Genomic DNA, 20457 nt, shown 5'->3' on the forward strand with positions numbered 1-20457 from the left:
ATTCAACCTGAATCAGAATTGAGTGCACGCAAATCTGTTCATTTGACCCAATTAGCTGTTGCCGATGTGAAGTGGGTTCATCATGATGCACAGCCCAGATTCATAAGGACGTTGTTTGAAGCTGATTTGCATGCCCCATTGCCTAATTCATGTTCAAGCAGGGAGAGGGTAAGGAGGGGTTTTGGTTCTTTGGGCCTTAGTGAAAGTCCCTCTACAGAATTTTTCTGAGCAATGGCTTATTGGACAAGTCTATCGAAGAGGATTTTGATAGCCCAATTTCAATTAGGTTTTAGAGCCCTAGAGAATCTCTGGAAAAAAATCATGGCAGTTAGTGGAACCCATGGAGGTGAGGGGCCTTTTGTCTCTGGAAGAAGGATTGAGAATTGCACCGGTGATAGGATATATAGAGGTACTGGATTGGCTTTCATGTGCGACAAGGTTGTTGTTGGATCTAAGACTGAGACGGGTTATGATAATGGAGGATTTGGTGGTGAAAATGGAGGTGGGTCATCTGGTGGAGGAGGGTATGGAGGGAGAGGAGGTGGATTTGGATCAAATTCCAATAACACATATTCTTACTAAAAGAAAACGTTGCAGGCAAATCCTGTTAACCCACTTTTGTTAACGAATTATGCGAGCTTCCTGCAGGAAGTTAGTAATGAATTTATGCTTTTGTGTATTAAAAGTCTTCTCCTGATCTAAGGATAAGCCTATGTCATAAGTTTAATCTTGATCCACCCTATGGAAGTTGGTCATTAAACTGTTGTCTTTTTTTGTTCTCTTTTTTCCTTTTGTGCTTCGAGAAATACGACCCAAGGCACTGCACCTCGTAGAGCAGACTTCCTTTAAATTGTCTGCAAGGTCCGAGAGGTAGTCATTCTGCCAAATTTGCATGGCATTTGAGCTGACCTATTCATATGGAAGCTCATCTCATTCATTGGGTTAAAAGTTAAAACTTTGTTGACCTCACCATTAAACCAATGCTTCCTTGTTTTGAACAAGGTTCTTCTTCCGAGATTATTAACTACAAATATTTGATCTTAGTTTTTTATAGATCAAGGTGAGTTTGGGATTGGTCACTACCCCACACCTCACCCCACAAAAATTGATATTAAATGTTTCTTCAATTTTTTTCTTTCTTTTCTTTTTAAAGAATCATGGACTCTTTGGAGATTGATTGTTATAGTCATCCTTCTATGCTGTGAAATTTGAAATTTGTTTTAATTTAATAGATTTTCGTTATTGTAACATAACTAATCATCTCATTAATTGCTTATTACTAGATGGTGTAGTTAAAGTCTTGTGTCATTACTATTAATATGAATCAAATTCACTAGTTAAGATTATGTCTTTTAGGGCCTTATAATGGAGCTTTCTTGATTGGATATCGTCCATCGAGTTATATATCAGGACACAATGTTTATAAATTCACATAAAAATTCTGAATACTGCTGGTTTTCTGTCTATATAGGTGCAGCATGATTTGGGAAAAGCTGAGGAATACTATGGGAGGGTCATACTAGCAAGTCCGGGAGATGGATATATCCTCTCTCTTTATGCCAATCTTATATAGGATGTTCACAAAGATGCACCTCGTGCCAAAATTTACTTGGCTATTCAAGCGACACCAGATGACAAGTTAGTATCTTTTCCTTCTCTATTGTTTTATCCAATTATTTGCAGTCCTATGTTTGTGCTCTTTTCTTCTTTTGGATCTCCTTTGCTTGTTATTACATGCATTGCTTTGTTTGCATTTTATCCTTCCTTTTAGTTCAAGTTGTTCTAGTGCAAGTCTAGAGATATGCCTAGATAAGGGTTTGGTGGGTTGTCATTATGATGCTTTTAAAACCTTTAGATTTAGCCATAGCTCATATACAAAGGTTGCGAAGCTTCTATATCTTAAATGGCTAAACAAGATCTGTTAGACCTGTGGATTTTAATATATGAAACCATTTATACTTATGTTACCTGACTAATTGGCTCTCTTATGCAACAATGTTCTTGGATCATATGCCCATTTTATATGGAATGCAGACATCGATGAAGCGGATCAGTATGCTTCTCAACAGCAGAAAATGGTGCCCCTAACCTATCATGCAATTGCGACTACTGTAGCTAGCTAATCAAATCAGAGTCTTAATTGCAATTTTGTTTCAATGAACAGAACCATCATACTTGTCATGTTACTTTGATTTTGCCATGGCTAAACAAGGTCTGTTAGACCTTTGGATTTTAATATATGAAACCATTGATACTTATGTTACCTAACTAATTGTCTCTCTTATGTAGCAATGTTCTTGGATCATATGCCCATTTCATATGGAATGCAAACATCGATGAAGTGGATCGGGATAGTTCTCACCAATAGAAAATGGCGCCCCTAACCTATCATGGAATTACAACTACTGTAGCTAGCTGATCAAATCAGGGTCCTAATTGCAATTTTGTTTCAATGAACAAAATCATCATACTTGTGATGCTACTCTGATTTTGCCAATATCAATGCTGCAGATCAAATTTTTGGTAGTACAAATCATCTCTTTATACATAAATGGGATGCCTAAATGATCTTAGCAGGCATCATTTGAACAAAATATTACAGCTTGAAGACTCTTGTATGTGATATGTCTTAGCCCTATTCAAAGATTTTAAGTGTGTTTTCTGATGATCTCCTTGGTACTAGTGGTAATTCTTCTGAGGACAAGGGCAGTCCTTTAACCATAGCTCATATACAAAGGTTACGAAGCTTCTATATCTTAAATGGCTAAACAAGACCTGTTAGACCTATGGCTTTTAATATATGAAACCATTTATACTTATGTTACCTGACTAATTGGCTCTCTTATGCAACAATGTTCTTGGATCATATGCCCATTTCATATGGAATGCAGACATCGATGAAATGGATCAAGATGCTTCTCAGTGGTAGAAAATGGCACCCCTAACCTATCATGGAACTGTGTCTATTGCAGCTAGCTGATCAAATCAAGGTCCTAATTGCAATTTTGTTTCAATGAAAAAAACCATCATACTTGTCATGCTACTCTGATTTTGCCAGTATCAGTGCTGCAGATCAAATTTTTGGTAGTACAAAATCATCTCTCTGTACATAAATGGGATGCCTAAATGATCTTAGCATGCATCATTTGAACAAAATATTGCAGCTTGAAGACTCTTGTATGTGATATGTCTCAGCCCTATTCAAAGTTGTAAAGTGTGTTTTCTGATGATATCCTTGGTACTAGTGTTTATGCTTCTAAGGACAAGGGCAGTCCTTTGGTAGACTACAAGATGGGGCAAATGAATGGAGCAAAAATGATGGGAATTGAATAAAATCAAGTGGTCAACTGAAGAAGAATGGGGTTCATCTGAGGATGGGAATTCTCTTTTTGATGGCACGTCACATCCATTAAAATGGATCCTCAATGCAAATTCGATGGCATGGAAAGCGTCATATGCGAGTCTGAAACAACACTTGAAAACTTCATGATCAACTAGTGCATACCTTTCAAGATGTGTTTCTAAAAAGCATGAAGTTATATTGAGCTTTGCTAACTTAATATAAAAAGCCTTCAAATGTCATGTAACAACTCTATGAACTAAATTTGGAATTGTGTTTAAGTATGGCGAGTGAAAAGAGCCTTTGATGTGTGTAAGAAATTCAACAGACGGGCATTTTGGAATTTGATTAAACAATTTCAACAATATTATGCAAATTACTCACTGCCTTGCATTTATGGAATGTACTAGAACAATTTTGGCAATAAAATATTGTCTGAAGTGCAAACTATTTAGAACAATCAAAACATAATTGGAATAATTAAACAACAATTCGGATTTAACGAACACCCATTCTTGGATTTCATGTTTCTTGGCTCTGTGATGAAAAGAATCAAGCGAAAATACATGTTAATCTGTTACTTGTTCTCTTTGATGGAAGTTTTGTAATGAATGACTGAAAAATGCATGGTGAGAGAAAAATGCATATTATGCTAATTGAGGAATGTTTTTCACTTGTTGAACTTATAGTATTGAATTTAACACACTAACACTTTACAACAATGAACTAACAATCTTCATGATGAAAATAGCAATATGGAAGATTTATCTGCATAATGAAAAAGGCAATATGGGAGATTCCAATAACATTCCAAGGCATTTTTTAAAATTTGGATGTGAGAAAAGGTTGTTGTGGAAGGTGATGTTTGTATATGGGAAATTTTAATTACGTGTCAATGCATTTTTTAAATGGATGTTAGAAAAGGTTGATGTAAAAGTATTGTGCGTATACCACTTCCAGATTTACTGTTATTCATTGAACTACTTTTGTGATCATTGTTATATATCTTCACTTCACTTTAGTCCGAGAGTCTCTATGTCCAAACCCTGTCTCACCAGGATTCTTCTTACATTATCTCATTTTCACTGAAATTTATTTTATTTGGAATGTTCAGTTGGATATTTGTACTTACCCACATGGCAGGGGTGGTGGCGGGGGATTTAATAAGCAAACCATATAGATATTAAATCCCTCCACCCCCCACCCTGTGACAGATCCTTGCAGTACCATACTTAGCGCATCAGTTAAATCTGAATCAAATACATGGAATCTGCAATTGAGATAAGTTTAGGTGTGATTTATTTTGTTTGGGATGTTCAATTAGAGATTTCTACATTCAAAGAGTGTGGGTATGGTGAGTGTTTTCTGATGATCTCCTTGGTACTATTGGTAATGCTTCTGAGGACAAGGGCAGCCCTTTGACCATAGCTCATATACAAATGTTGTGAAGCTTCTATATCTTAAATAGTAATGACACAAGACTTTAACTACACCTTGCAGTTAGATTCTGTTAATATGGCTTTCATGTTTTGAGAAAGAAAATTAGCCTTATTGTCTATGTCTTGAACAAATTTCTTGCAAATTTGAGTTGTTAGTATGTTAGTTTGATAGTCGTTTGTCCAAACAAAATTCTTATTTTCATTGCATCATGAGATCAACTGTGAATTACTCTGTTCTGCTATTTTTTTTTCCATGCACTCTAAATGGACCAGCAGATTGTAATCAATCTTGAGACAGTTTTGAAGATTGTTATTATTTAAGATGGGCATTTACATATAATATTAGAAAATATAAAAAGCCAAGGAGATAAAGGATGTCGAATGACATTCCATGGTTTACTTACGGAGAGAAATCATGTTGTCTTACATTCAATGGTTTACTGAAACAATATAACATTGAAACTCCAATTTTCTATAAATTTCTGTAATTTTTGTACATTTATAAGAAAAATAAATTTATAGTAAAATATACATCATATCTTTTAAATTTATAATAAAAAATATTTATATCAAACTGTTTTAGAGTTATCTAAATACATAATGCGATTATTTATATGATTTAATTAGAAATTTACAACTTGTTAAGCATTAAGGTCATTGTGTAACCTTACTTATACCTTGGGGACAGCTTAGAGTTGACTTTTACATTCTTACCTTAGTATGCATACCCTAAGATTAGGGCCTCACCTAAGCACAACTCAAGTAAGTAAATCTTGTGAAAACTGAATACGGAGTCAGAATAGATGAAGGATGGGATCAAATAAAATGAAACACTTTTAAGACAAGTGCAAGATTTCATGGGAGATCAACCATGCAAAAAAAAGCTTGTGGAAAATGAACATGAAGGATGCAAAATAAACCTTGTGGAAATTGAAGATGAAGTTAGGGAAGGTATAGAATAAAACATTTTAAAATAGGGCACGCTGAAAACATATTAGTCCAGGTAGACAAAAGATAAAGCATTGAGCGAAATAAATAACATTCTAAAATAGGACAAGTGAAACGATTTTATTTTATGGCAGATGAAGTTGGGAAATAATAGGAAGATTTCACAGCAAATGAAGGAGATAGTTTTTTTTAATAGAACACGCTGAAAAGAGAATACAACATTTGGAAGAGTGTGAAAGGAGACTGTGACAAGAAAGTATGGGAAATGAATCAGAATCACGGCTAGAAATCATTTTTAATAGAACATGCTGAAAAGAGACTACAATATTTGGAAGAGTGTTAAAGAAAATTGTGGGAAGTAAGTATGGGTAATGAATCAGAATCACTACTAGAAAACACTCTCATCTTCTCTTTGACTCTCCTATTTCTAGTTGCAAGTTCATACAACTTGCAAAACTAAGTTGGTCAATGTGAAGTTCATAGTGTAGAAATGACCACTGTAGATTAATCTGATTATGCAATGTACTAAAGCAAAATACTTAATCTACTTCTACAATCAAACTTGCGGAAGCTTAATCGATTTGAGCAAAGATCAAACAGAACACATATAACAGAGAAGAAGAATCAATCATAGAAGAATGCTCTAGGGAAAGCCTCAGCTAAAAACCTCGCTATCTGTATTATCATACAAGTGGAAATATCTCAGGATTACACAAAGCTTTAGCTCTCACAGCTATCCAGCTCTCAGTACAATCTCTCTCACTGCTTATAGACAGACTAGACAACTCATATGCCTTTCCCTTTGTCTTCCAAGCCTCCTATTTCCTTGCGTTGTTTTCCCTGGGTGCTCCTGCTGTAACCTTGTGTGACACTGGTCTCACACATTGCTCCAACACACTATAAAACTGCGCAAATCTCAAGGAATGAATTCCTTCTGCATGCAAGAGATTTTCTTATAGGAAAATTCTTGCAACTGATAGTACAATGTCCATGCCTTTAATCTCAACTGGGCCTTTGTCTGAATTGACATGCATGAGTTATTCATGAGAGAATATTCAGTTATCTGGAGTACACTAGTTTCATGCATGCATGCATTAACTGACTGAACTCACAATCAGTTCCACAAACTGTTTGGAACTAATCTAACTGGACTTAACTCAGTTAACTAAGCTAACTAATTACAACTCAAATACAACTCATCCTTATCTCCTTAATTAAGGGATAACTTCCTCAATCAAAGGGATAACTATTGCATGACTTCACAAAAACTTGATGTTTGAATTTCTCCAACTAATTAACTCAAGATGAATTAATTAATTATTTTTCAAACAGCTGGTGAGACTAAATTCGAATTTTAATTCAAGGACAAATTAAAATTGGAATATATCCTGAAATGCTATCTATAGCAATGCTAATTTTAGCATTTCTATTTTTAGCATTTCTTGTTGCTATTTTCAACACATAGGATCAGGAATTTCTACTTCTAAGTGTAAGTTAATTAAACCTACCCATCCTTATTAAAAGCAAAGTGAGGTTACATCATTTATTTTATGCCAAACAAAAACAGAAACATATATCAGAAGTAATTTATAGAAGAGGTGGAATTTCAGTTCTACTTAAAAATAATTTCAGTCACTGAAATGTTAATGCATCTATTTCCTTAAAAAAAAAAAGAACAATGTTGCAAATTAAGAACTAAATAATTGTTTCCAGACAATTGCCAGGTGGTAAAGACAATTTGTCATGTTGGAGTCCTGGGATGTATAGTGTACATAGGTCACACAAACTCTACATTATGTGTTTGTAAGTGCCACCACCAAGCAACAGGAATGACATCGATCAAACATAAAGAACAGGGCTCTCTAAAAATAGGAGACAAGATAGATTACATGATTTCTTTGTCAACTGCAATGCAAGGGACAATAGTAAGTTTCACAACTTTGAGATCTTCAACACCAAAATATGATGATAGCGTTAAAATTTTCAACTGTAAATTTCCAGAGCAGGTGTAACCTTTTACATAACCGAATGAAATCATTAAGATCAGGCAATGAAATACATGGGGTTCGGTAGCTTGAAGGTCCTGATATCCTTGGTACTAGTGGTAATGCTTCTGCGGACAAGGTTAGTCCTTTGACCATAACTCATATATAAAGGTTGCGAAGCTTCTATATCTTAAATGGCTAAACAAGATTTATTAGACCTGAGGATTTTAATATATGAAACTATTTATACCTATGTTACCTGACTAATTCGCTCTCTTATGTAACAATGTTCTTGGATCATATGTCCATTTCATATGGAATGTTTACTAAGTGGTTCCAGTTAATGGGGCATTGATTTGAGCATTCAATATATTTTTATTCTTTAACAAAGTATTTTTTTGTTGTATTTGCGTTGTTCAATTTATGCCTTACGACGTTTCCTTTGCAACATCTGGTGCGAATGCTAGTTACATTTTGGGCGGAGAGACACTTTCCGTCCCAATATGGAAGAAATGTTATTTTATTACATTTTTGGGTGGAGAGACACTCCCCATCCCAATATGGAAGAAATGTTGTGGAGAGAGGCCTCATTATATTATGTTATCTAAACATTTTGACCTAGTGAAATTGCATAAAAATAAAAATGAAAAAAAAAAAAAAAATTATTAATTAAAACGTTTTGACTTAATGAAATTACATGAAAATAAAAATTAAACAAAAAAATAAAATTAATAATTAAACCAACCTAGATCCATCTTAACTCTGGATCTATCAAGCTCTAAGAGGAATCAAATGTCTAAGGTGCAAACATTTCTTCAAGTTTTTCAATAAAAAAAGAACGCACCTCGAGAGATTTGATTCTTCTCAAATCTCTCGAGGTGCAAACATTTCTTCAAGTTTTCGAATCAAAAAAGAAATTCGCACCTCGAGAGATTTGATATGATTCCTCTCAGCCCTGATAAATCAAGAGCTAAGATGGATCTAAGTTGGTATACTTTTCAAAAATATTTAAACACATGATATCAACTTTATATATATCTATATATACAAAAGAAAAGTTAAAAGAAAATATTTTAATGTTATATAGAATAAAATATCCCACTTAAATTTTAAATAGTTTTTTTAAAATAAATTAATACTTACTTATATTTAAGAATATATTAATATAAAAAAATCAGTAAAATTTCAGCTGATAAAATGACTGAATACCGATGTTATATAATCTATATAGCATATTATATAACATTTAAAAATACAAGAACAATAAAACAAAATAATGCTTAGGGCCAAAATAAAAAGCCAACCTGCTGGAAATCCGAATTGGAGTATCGATGTGGGAATTTGTTTTTGTTACATTACGTGGCGTATCTGACAACCGGAATCCTAGTCCCACAAGAAAACAAAATCAGTGATAACGGCCAACTGGAGTCGTCATTATCGGCAATTCCTATTTCGCATCCTATAGGAATTTTAATGCGGCTTGACATGGGGCGGTATAAGGCGATACAACACGCCGCTATTTTTTTTCTCTCTCATCACCTAGCGGCGTGTTGTATCGCCTTATACCGGCCCCATATCAGGGCGCATTAAAATTCCTATAGGGTGCGAAATAGGAATTGTCGTCATTATCCAACAAGACTTGCGCCACTGACTAATTTTTTTCCACGTAGCATGGAAAATGGAAGGAACCTCTGTTTTGGTGTGACACTTTTAAAATCAAAGCGGGCAAATTGATGTGGGCAAGAAACAAACAAACAAAGATCAGCCCTCCACCCATCACATTTCTCTCAACTTTCCAAAAATTAAGACACTGTCCCGTATTCGAGAGACTGGACTGGCAGTTCTTGACTGACTGTTAGTTGGCTCTCCCCAATGCTGTAGTTTTATGTTGTTTTGAAAGCTTTTTCATGGTGTATTTTGTAGTAAAATTTATTTGGAATTTGGAAATGATTTGGAAGAATTATAAATTTGAGTGGTAAATTCATATTGGCAATCAAAAACACATTTTAAAAAGCAAAAATCAAAATTATACTAAAAATTTATTTAGAAATCCCCCCTCCAAAAAAAACTCAAACTCTTGAACACATAATAGTTGGACAACTCCCACAATCTGACCACTCTAACGTGTTTGGAAATCCTTCTTTCCATAATATATTTCAACACGTTCTTGCATGACTCATTCAATCTAATTACAATGCTGTTGTCCTGAGGCTTTTATGTCATGTATATAATCATTCAAGAAAAGCCAAGAATGCTGCAGATCATCATATGAGTGTGTAAGAGAAAAAGTGGCAGAAGAGAAAAGATGGATTATGGGGTGAACATTAAAGGCATACACACATTCACATTCACATTAACAGAAGGGAAGAGAAGACGGAGAAGACGCCTCTTCTGGAAGAATTTGAAACATCAGATGAACGGGAGTGGAGTAGAGAGGAAGAATTAGAGGAAAAGGAGGAGAAGACGAGGAAAGATTTGATTGAGAATGTTGTGAACCAAACGTTAGCGAGCACGGCCCATCTTGCAAACCTGCTTCCCAAGGGGAGCGTCCTCGCGTTTTAGATTCTGTGCCCAATCTTGTCTGTAAGATTTTTGAGATACACAGATCTAGATCTGCAAAACAATAAACAAGCTTGCAAGAGAAGGAAGGAAGCGAGCAAGAATTGAGAAAAGAATAAAAATTGATTCTACAATATTAGTTTTAGAATAATACATAAAAGCAACTAAGTTAAGCTTAGTTGTACATGCAATAACTAAAGCTAACTAAAGCTAAGTGTGCTTTATCTTATGTTAATGTGTACATGTGCCACATGCAAGCAATAAGTTAACTGGAGCTAATCTAGGTGCATGTACACCAACACAGCTAGTCTAAGTGCATGTACACCAACACCCCCCTTAAGCATAACTTAGGTGAGTGTGATGCAAAATGAATGAGTCCCGGCAACACGGCCATTTTAGGTACCCATATACAATGCATAAAAAGGAGGAAAGAGGGAAAACCCAGTGGGAAGAAAACCCCCCTCAAAATATAATGCAAAAGTAGAGAAAAGACAACTGCTAGGCAGTCGTGTCCTTCACCCCGAGACGATCTCGCAGGAATCGAAACTTCTGCTCAGTGAAAGTCTTGGTGAAGATGTCAGCAATCTGCTCGGAACTAGGACAGTACTGAAGATCGATGATCCCATCATGAATGAGTTCTCTAATGAAGTGCATGTGGATCTCGATGTGTTTGGTACGCTACCGCTGCACTGGATCTCTGCAAAACTTTAGCGTACTTTGATTATCGCACCAGATGATAGTTGGATGATGGACACTAATCCCAAGCTCAGATAGGAAATGTTGTAGCCAAATTGCCTGAATAGTGGCATTGACTGCTCCTCTATACTCGGCCTCTGCTGATGATAAAGCAATGGCAGCCTACTTCTTACTTGACCAACAAATTGGCCGGATCCCAAACTAAGTACATAACCGGAAGTAGACTTGCGATCAATGGTGTCGCCAGCCCAGTCTGAATCTGTGAACCCGATGAGATTCAAAGAACAATTGGCTGCATAATGAATCCCATAGGTGATTGTCCCCTGGACATATCGAAGGATGCGCTTTGCAGCATTCCAGTGTAACTCATGTGGCTCCTGCATGTATCTGGAAACTGCTCCGACAGCATAGGAGAGATCAGGACAGGAGTGAGAGAGATAAAGAAGACTTCCCACAAGCTGGCGATACAATGTGCAATCAACCACTAGTGTGTCTTTGCCATTCTCAAGCTTTATCCCTGATAAGAAAGGTGTGGCTGCTGGCTTGCAGTCACTCATGTGAAATCGTGCCAAAAGATCTCTGGCATATTTTGGTTGAGAAATGGTAATGCCAGAATCACGCTGATGGATCTCTAGTCCAAGGAAGAAATTTAGCAAGCCCATGTCTGTCATAGAAAACCGCTTATGCAATGCAATTTTAATCTTAGCAATGACAGAAGCTGAACTACCTGTTATCAAAAGATCATCTACGTAGAGTACTATGATCAACAAGGAGTCAATTTTCTTCAAAAAATAAACATTGGAATCAAATTTGCAGCGTACAAAATTTTGAGATAACAAATAGGAATCCATCTTTGCATACCATGCTCTAGGTGCCTGCTTGAGGCCATAGAGAGACTTCTTTAGTTTGCATATCAGAGATGAATTTTGCATGTATCCCTGTGGCTGCTCCATGTAGATTTCCTCCTCGAGATCACCATGAAGAAAGGCATTCTTCACATCCATATGATGCACCTCCCATCCTCTTGATGCTGCAATGGAGAGAGCTAGCCGAATGGAATCCATTTTTGCCACTGGAGCAAAAGTATCATCATAGTCAACACCATGTACCTGCTGAAAACCTTTTGCTACCAATCGTGCCTTATATCGACTAACTTGGCAATTTGATGCTTTCTTGGTCCGGTAAACCCACTTGCATCTCACAAGTTTGCGATTTGAAGGTAGCGGAACCAAATCCCAAGTCTGGTTCTCAATGAGAGAGTTATATTCCTCATCCATGGCGGCTTCCCATTCAGGATGCCCATTTGCTTCTGCATAAGTTTGTGGATCAGATCCATGCATCATATAAGCATGCATGGGCATGGATGGCTCCATAGCTAAGAGTGCTTGCGGATCTTCCTCAAATAGATGGATAGAGGCAGGATCATCAAGGATATCACTCATGCTGCGCCATTTTTGTGTTGAAGGTGGTCGAGAATCTTCCGAACTACATGCAGAAGTATGATCTCGATGTTCAACAACTGGTGGTCTAACAGGGGTCACAGGAAAAAGACTCATCTTCATCAGAATGTTGGTCTGAAGTTTCATCTACATACTCATCAATGAGTGGTGATGAAAATTTGGTAACAAGTTCATCTACTGGTGCATGCGAAATATCTTCGTCAAACTTTACACTCCTTTCAATAAAGAGCTCTTCAGTGTGGATATCAAGCAATCTGTACCCTTTGACTTCATCAGAATATCCAACAAACATGCATGCTTTGCTTTGAGGCTCCAAAGCCTTTCTCTTCTCTGGAGGAATGCGGGCCCATGCTCGAGATCCAAAATGCAGAGCAGAAATGACTAACTTCAGGTTGCATGCCAGTCCAAGCCTCAAAAGGTGTTTTTCCAGTAACAGATTTATGAGGAGATCTGTTCTGGATGTATGAGGCACAATTAATAGCTTCGGCCCACAATTTCGACAGAAGAGATCTTGCATGCAACATGCAATTAGCCATCTCTTTCAAAGATCGATTTTTCCTTTCAGCCACGCCATTTTGCTGTGGAGTGTAAGGAACTGTATGCTGCAACTATATGCCTGCTTCATCACAAAGATTCTTGATATCTTTGTTGACATATTCCATCCCATTATCTGTGCGGAGTATTTTGATGCGTTTTCCAGACTGATTTTCCGCATGCGCTTTGAAAATCTTTAGATGTTGAAAAACTTCAGACTTGAGTTTCAAGAAGTAAACCCAAGTGAATCTCGTGTAATCATCTATAAATGACAACACATATCTTGCTTTGCTCATTGAAAGCACCGGAAATGGACCCATGAGATCACTGTGTACAAGTTCCAAAGGTGAAGAGGCTCTCCATGCATGCCCCTTCTCGAATTTTTCTTGTGGATGCTTTCCAAGAGCACATCCATTACAAACACCATCTAAAAGTCCAATGGTTGGCAATCCTTTGACCATCCCTTGCTTACTAAGTTGTTGCATATATCTGAAATTCAAGTGCCCAAATCTCTCGTGCCAAATCCTACTTTCTTCATTTGCATGCGTAAGTAGCAAAATAGAATCTGATTGAGGAACAAAATCAGAAAATGTATACAGACGAGATTGATCATTTACCTTGCTAGATGCAATCTTCAAATTGGTTTGCATGTCATAAATGCTCACGGAATCTGGGGTAAATTCCACTTTCCTTCCGCTGCCTGTGTGTGTCATCTGATACACTGAGAGAAGATTCATAGAAATCCTTGGAATATGCAAGACATTTTCAAAACTTCCATCTTCAAATTGCACTTCCTTGTCCAGTTGCTGCAACTGCAGAATTATCCCCCATGAGATGGAGAGGAGGAGGACCTGAGTAGCATGTAGAGAGAAAAGGATTCCTTTGAAGAAGCCATATAATGTGAAGCTCCTGAATCGATGATCCATTCTTATGGTGCAGAATGAAGAGCAATCAAAGCATGCCCGTTACCTCTTGGATCTGGTGCTTTTTCTCCAGACTTCTTCTTAGCATTCTCAGGAATGTGGTCTCCAAGATTGTTGTGGATGCTGTGTCTGTCTGCCATAAGATCTATAGTCTTCTTCATGCATGCAGATTCAGGATGATGAAAACCACGGTGGCAATAATTGCACATTGATTGCCCTTTCGTTCCTTTCCTTTCCTTTGAGCCAGATGATCCATCAGGGGGTTTGGGATGTCCTCCCTTTCTTGGATCAGGATCCTTCTTCCCTTTTCCTTTCTGATGGTCTTTGGAATTTGCCTTTCCTTTTGCATGCACCGTTAATTGCATGCGCTTTGGAATTTTTAAGTGTGCCCATTTTGATGAGCTTATCTTGCTCATGCATCAAAGACTGAATAAAAGAATCCAGTGAGGGCATCTTCCAAGCTGCACCAGTTGCAGATCTGACTGTGTGGAATGTAGAGACGAATACTGCATACTCTGGACCAAGTTTTGATAAAATGGAAAGAATCAACTGATTTTCTTGCTTGGATTTGTCGATCCCGCATCCTTTCAGCTGAACCAACAAGGCTTTATACCTTGTGAAAAAATCTTGAATGTTCGCAAAGTTTCTCGGATCTAATGAGTTTAACTCATTTTCGAGAATGTGACCTTGCATTTCATCCTGTTTTCCAAACAATCCTTCCAAAATTTTCCATACTTCATTTGGAGTTGAACATGATTCAACATGAAATAGCAGTTCCGGAGAAATAGATAAACATAGGATGCCGAAGGCCTCGTCCATGCGATTGAAATATCTTGTTTTCTCCATTGCCGATGTTGGTTCAACTTCCGTTTCCATGGTTATTCGAAATAAGCCTCTACTTCTGAGATGAAGTTGAATCTTTGGCTTCCATTCGAAATAATTATATGGAGTGAGAATTGCCGATTGTGGAAACTCCAATTTAGACTCCATTCTTTGTTGTTGCTTCAATCTTCTGAACCTGCAAATAAAATTGCTTATGCACTGATTACAAATCCCTGTGCTCTGATACCATGTACGATTTTTGAGATACACAGATCTAGATCTGCAAAACAATAAACAAGCTTGCAAGAGAAGGAAGGAAGCGAGCAAGAATTGAGAAAAAAGAATAAAATTGATTCTACAATATTAGTTTTAGAATAAATACATAAAAGCAACTAAGTTAAGCTTAGTTGTACATGCAATAACTAAAGCTAACTAAAGCTAAGTGTGCTTTATCTTATGTTAATGTGTACATATGCCACATGCAAGCAATAAGTTAACTAGAGCTAATCTAGGTGCATGTACACCAACACAGCTAGTCTAAGTGCATGTACACCAACATTGTCCAACAGCGGGCACTGCGATTCTGTTAATGTTTTCATGACACAAGTTCTTCTCGTCCTCTCTGCTCTTTCTTGTTTCTTCGTTTCTTTCACCGATAGCTTTCGGGGCTCTGATGGGAAACTCCACTATGGCTTCGCAACTCCCAAAGGGTTGTGGACTTTTAATTTGAGCGATCATGAGATCATACCCGATGCTGGCAAGTACCACGTTCGATTCCTCGACTTCGTGCACGCATTTCTGTCGGTTCTGGTGTTTGCTGCCATCGCTCTTCTGGACGATAACGTGGTGAGATGTTTGTATCCTGCACCTAAACACCACACGAAAGAGGTTTTGGATGCGCTTCCCGTGGCCATCGGGGTATTCTGCAGCCTGCTCTTTGTTGTGTTTCCTACAACCCGCCATGGAATTGGCTATCCCGTTGCATCTCATCACTAAAATCCATCCATCTTTTCTTCTTATTTTCCATATCCTCCTTAATCTTTTAGTTTTTTTTTTGTTGTGGTGGATTAAAAAGATTTGCTCATATGTGAATGACATGTAAAAATTATCTTTCTTATGAACATTGGGTGCAACAACCAGGGTTTCCATTTTCACTGCCCCATGTATTTCTTTATTGTTTTCCATGTTATCTAACTTGAATTTTAAGATTTTTTTTTTTCCTAATATTAAATTGCATTTTATATGGTTGTTGAATAAGTAAATGAATTCAATGTTTTCAAAAACTTTGAAATACTTAAATGGGGTAGAATTTACAATTCAATTTAGATATGTGAATTCAATACATTTTTTTTTCCAATTAAATTTTTTTTCTATTAATAGTAAAGAAAGTGATTACAAACAAAAAAAAACTTGTATTAGTATTTTTACTAAAACAAAGTATGTTAATTACATAAACTTCAATCCTAGATGTAACAGATAAACATGAAACTTCATTACTTAGAAAGCCCTGTGATGATTTGTTAGCACCGTGATGAGATTCTTCGACACAAAAATCGAGAGAGGTGAAAGATAATCATCCATACAAAACTAAAAAGTGGATCCTGCAAACAGATGTAGAGAGAAACATCCAGTGTTCAAGTCCACAAGGAAAAGTAGAGATCTTAAATTTGAATTTGACCTTCTTCCTGTAGGATGTCGATGTCAAAAGACTAGTAGGAGATCTAATCAGTCACTAAAGAACAACCTGCCTTAGATAAGTGGTTTGCCTCACCATTTTGTGCATGATAGATGTGGGAAATAGCTAGGTTGTGGAATCAAGAATAATTCTAGATTTCCAAGGCTCCAAATAACGGGAAAAAAGAGAGCCTCTCATGTTTGCCCACTCAATTGCAGACTTGGAATATCCAAAAACAGTGAGCTCCCGAAGACCAAGCCATGTGGCACAATTTAGGATCCCCTAGAAGGCCAATAACTCAGCACGGATGTTAGATCCAAAGCCATAGTTCCAATGAAATATGTAGGAGCGTGATGGCCCTAGGTGAATGGCCACGTTGCATCCACAACGTCCAAAAGATGAGGCACCATCAAAAAAACCAATGGGGAAGACTGACCATGTCAACAAGGGGAGGGGGGGGGGACATTTCAGATTAGAAGGTGAGGATGAGTAAAATTCCATGTAGTATGTGATGATTTTGTAGCTGGTCCACCAGATGTCCCAGTTGACATGGTCAAATATTTGGGCATTTCGGGACTTCCAAATACCCCAAATGATGAAGAATACCACTGATCTGTGGAGAGGATGATCTGCTAACCATCTACCAAGGCAAGAGGCAATTTCAGAACTATCCCAATTTGTAGGAGAACCAAGTTGATGAAGCACTAAAATCCAGACTGAGGTGGCGAAAGAGCATTGGATGAAAAGGTGATTGATGTCCTCTCTAAATGATAAACAATGGCCACAACTGCTTGGACCCTGGAAGCCCCTTCTGCATAGAATATCCCAAGTAAGGATCCTATTATGCACCACCAGCTAGGCAAAGCATTTTAGTTTAAGAGGGAAATTCCATTTCCATGCATCGGCCAGCCAAGAGAAAACTTGAACCAATCTAAAGGGCGAGAAGATCAATTGATATGTCTCCTTGACAATGACCTTGCCTGGCTAAAAACCTCCAAACCATATCAATTTGTCATCTTTAGGAGAGATGATTATGCCAGAGAGTTTGAGAATAGATATATAGGATTTCCATTCCTGAATCAAGTATTCAGGCATCTCAAACGCAATTGCATCTTTCCAATTAGTATAAAAAGAAGAGGAGAGAGATATGTCTGCCATGTCTTTAATCACAAAAATTCCCTTATTATGGAGAAAGTTGATGAGAGCAGGGGATAGAAGATGAGAGCCAGCCATACCTGAGAGCAAATCCAAGCCAATCTGTGGAATAGTGTCCGAGCCTACATCCCATCTGAGGTTCCCAAAAAATAAAAACTTAGTCTTGAGAAGGTTGTGCCAAGACTGTGATATTTTTGGAGGATCCAGGGCTCCATCACGCAACCAACTAATAAGATCTTTATTCTGTAAATATTTGGCCTTTATGATATGTTGCCATAGTCCTTGACTACATACAACCCTCCAAGTTTTTTTTAGAAGAAGAGCTATATTGAAAGTAGCCAGATCTTTTGGCCCACGAGGCTTTTGATTGACGGTGAATGGGTGCACTGTTAAGGCACTCCTCGCGATAGGTCACTGGTTCAAATCCCTTGTGGGTGCTTACCTACCAAAAAAAAAAAAAAGTAGCCAAATCTTTTATGCCCCAACCACCAAGAGAGACCAAGAGGTTGAGCATCTCCATACAAACAAGATGGATTTTGTGGTATTTTTTTGTACCAACCATAGAAAATGGGAAATCAAAGAGTTAATTTTGTGGACAACACCCATAGGAATTTTGAAAATGTGCATCCAGTAAATAGGAATGTTGTGGAGGACAAATTTTATGAGGATAAGTCGTCCTCCCAGCGATATCCATTTGTGTGACCACATATTCAGCCTCTTGTCTATTTTGTGGTGTATCCAAGCCCAATCCTTGTTATTGTATCCATTAGGTTTCAGAAGAAACCCCAAATATTTAAAGCCCCCATCCAAATGTTTGATCTCTACATTAAAGATGTTTGTTATCTCCAAAATCTGAGGATCTTCTGGTTCGTTTGAGATCAAAATGGTCTTATTATGGTTTATGAAGAGGCCCGAAGCAAGACCAAAATCTTGTAGAATATCAAATATCACCTGCCATTCTGAGGGATCAGCTTTTCCAATCGCCAACAAATCATCAACAAATATTAAGTGGGACAAGGGAACCTAATCAGCTATGCAACAACCAGTGAAGGTCCCATTGGATTGAGCCCCCAAGATTTTTTTGTTGAGGTCATCGATGATGGTAATGAACATAAGCGGAGACATAGCGCAACCCTGTTGAAGGTCTCGAGAGGCTGAAAAGAAATTTGTAGGGATGTCGTTGACCAGAATGGAAAAGGAAGCTAACTTAATACAAGATTTTATCCATTGAACCATAATATGTCCAAGACCAATTTTATGAAGAATCGTCCATAATAATTCCTAGTTGATGTAATCAAATGCTTTGGATATATCAAACTTCATAAGACGGGCATCTAGATGACTAGTTTTGATGGAATGCATGCATTCATGGGCGATATCTACAACATCATGGATTTGGCGATGGTCTAAGAAGCCAAATTGCTCAGCAGATATATGTTTAGATAAGAAAGGTTTGAGATGGTTTGCAATAGTTTTAGATATCAATTTGTAGACGGTATTGCATAGAGATATTGTTCAGAAATCAGTAAAATAAATAGGATCGGATGCCTTTGGGATGAGGGTGATGAAGGTAGCGTTTGTTGCACCGGATACCCATCTGAGACATCTAGACTCCTCCACCATCTCGGTAAGCTCGTCAATCATAATTTTCTAGAAATGAATGAAAAGCTCCATGGTCCATCCATCTGGACCAGGACTTTTCCCCTGGCCAGTTCTTTTAGAACGTGAAGGACTTCCTCCTTAGAGATTGGACATTCCATTTTTTGATTGTCCTCCGCTCCAGATAAAACAAGAAAAATATCACATATATCCATTTGTTTGCAAAAAGGGACTTGTTCCCTCGAGCCGTATAAATTGCTGAAATGTTGCACTACTTCCCTAGCGATGTCACCATGTGAATAAAGAATTTCTCAAGATGCAGATTTAATACTCCAAATATTATTTTTTCGCTGCCTCATGTTAACCTGGTTGTGGAAAAATCTGCTATTTTTATCCCCTGTTGTAACCCACATGAGTCGACTCTTTTGTTGTAATTCTTCAGCCTGTCGAAATAGGATTTGGGATCTGCGAATTTCCAGGTTAAGGATTTTAGTCTTTGTTGTTTTATAGAAATATTTTGGGTGGCTAAAATCCCCCAATTTTGGAGTTGTTTATCGATCATGATTAGATATTTAATCAGATCTTGCTTTTTTTTTTTTTCTTGCCCAGATTTTTACCTTTTTCTTGAGAGCTCTCAGTTTATTGTTTATTTTATCCATCATTCTAGGAGCGAAGTCATCAAGTGGAGTCTGCCAGAAAGAATGTACTAATTCAATGAAATTTGGCTCCTTTAGCCAAAGTGTGGTTAAATTTGAAAGGCGGGGCCTTTTGTAGTATTACCCCGGACCAATTCATCAATATAGGAAAATGATCTGAAATTTTATTGGGCAGAATCCATGAGTGCAGATCTTATAGATTTTTTGTTGTGGATTCTTTTACATAAAATTGATCCAATCATTCTGCTATACCCTACAATCCCAGATGACCATTTCTCCATGTAAGACCAATAGGATCAGGTTTAATATCTCGAAGGGCTTTTTGCTTAAAGAGATCTTTAAAGTAGCTACCCATCAGGTCTAGACGACCAAGGTAGCCCCAAATTTCCGATGAGTCAATAGTGAATCTCCTGCCAATATAATGGAATGGAGATCTAGAATGCCACTATGATATGCCATTTCCCATAAATCCATCTTGTTTGTATAGGGGGCATAAATATTGATGATACGGAGACGCATTTTTGTGCCCTTATGACCACCAGAGATTGACTCTCACCAGCGAATTAAATGCCCTGAATTTATACGTTTTTGGGTTCCACATCACTGCCATGCCCCCTGATAAACCCTTTGCACCCACTGCACATACATGCCATTTTGGACAGATCT

General features: G+C 37.4%; 1 pseudogene; it reads left to right on the forward strand.

Annotated features, from left to right (window-relative positions):
- The first annotated feature begins 321 nt into the window (after positions 1 to 321).
- LOC149192018 (protein DMP3 pseudogene) lies at positions 322 to 15702 on the forward strand (annotated as a pseudogene).
- Positions 15703 to 20457: the final 4755 nt, after the last annotated feature.

Source organism: Pinus tabuliformis, chromosome 2_2 (assembly GCF_031772625.1).
Source record: "Pinus tabuliformis cultivar Carrire ecotype Pingquan chromosome 2_2, CPIR1, whole genome shotgun sequence".
In the NCBI taxonomy this organism is placed as follows: domain Eukaryota; kingdom Viridiplantae; phylum Streptophyta; class Pinopsida; order Pinales; family Pinaceae; genus Pinus; species Pinus tabuliformis.